The 659-nt window shown below is 43.4% G+C and overlaps 1 protein-coding gene across 1 annotated transcript in view; it reads right to left on the bottom strand.

Annotated features, from left to right (window-relative positions):
- RGS22 (regulator of G-protein signaling 22) overlaps positions 1 to 659 on the bottom strand; it is a 154,909-nt gene that overhangs the window by 87,594 nt on the left and 66,656 nt on the right. The gene's annotated exons all lie outside the window — the stretch shown is intronic.

Below are 659 nucleotides of genomic sequence, written 5' to 3'. Positions count from 1 at the left end.
ATTTAACTTCTATGCAGAATACATCATGAGAAACGCTGGACTGGAAGAAGCACAAGACTGGAATCAAGATTGCCAGAAGAAATATCAATAACCTCAGATATGCAGATGACACCACCCTTATGGCAGAAAGTGAAGAAGAACTAAAGAGCCTCTTGATGAACGTGAAAGTGGAGAATGAAAAAGTTGGCTTAAAGCTCAACATTCAGAAAATGAAGATCATGGCATCCGGTCCCATCACTTCATGGGAAACAGATGGAGAAACAGTGGAAACAGTGTCAGACTTTATTTTTTGGGCTCCAAAATCACTGCAGATGGTGACTGCGGCCATGAAATTAAAAGATGTTAACTCCTTGGAAGGAAAGTCAGGACCAACCTAGATAGCATATTGAAAAGCAGAGACATTACTTTGCCAACAAAGGTTCGTCTAGTCAAGGCTATGGTTTTTCCTGTGGTCATGTATGGATGTGAGAGTTGGACTGAGAAGAAGGCTGAGCGCCGAAGAATTGATGCTTTTGAACTGTGGTGTTGGAGAAGACTCTTGAGAGTCCCTTGGCCTGCAAGGAGATCCAACCAGTCCATTCTGAAGGAGATCAGCCCTGGGATTTCTTTGGAAGGAATGATGCTAAAGCTGCAACTCCAGTACTTTGGCCACCTCATGC

The sequence above is a fragment of the Bison bison genome, unplaced genomic scaffold (genome assembly GCF_000754665.1).
Source record: "Bison bison bison isolate TAMUID 2011002044 unplaced genomic scaffold, Bison_UMD1.0 scf7180017864491, whole genome shotgun sequence".
Taxonomy (NCBI): Eukaryota; Metazoa; Chordata; class Mammalia; order Artiodactyla; family Bovidae; genus Bison; species Bison bison.
This window is presented reverse-complemented; position numbering and strand designations above follow the sequence as displayed.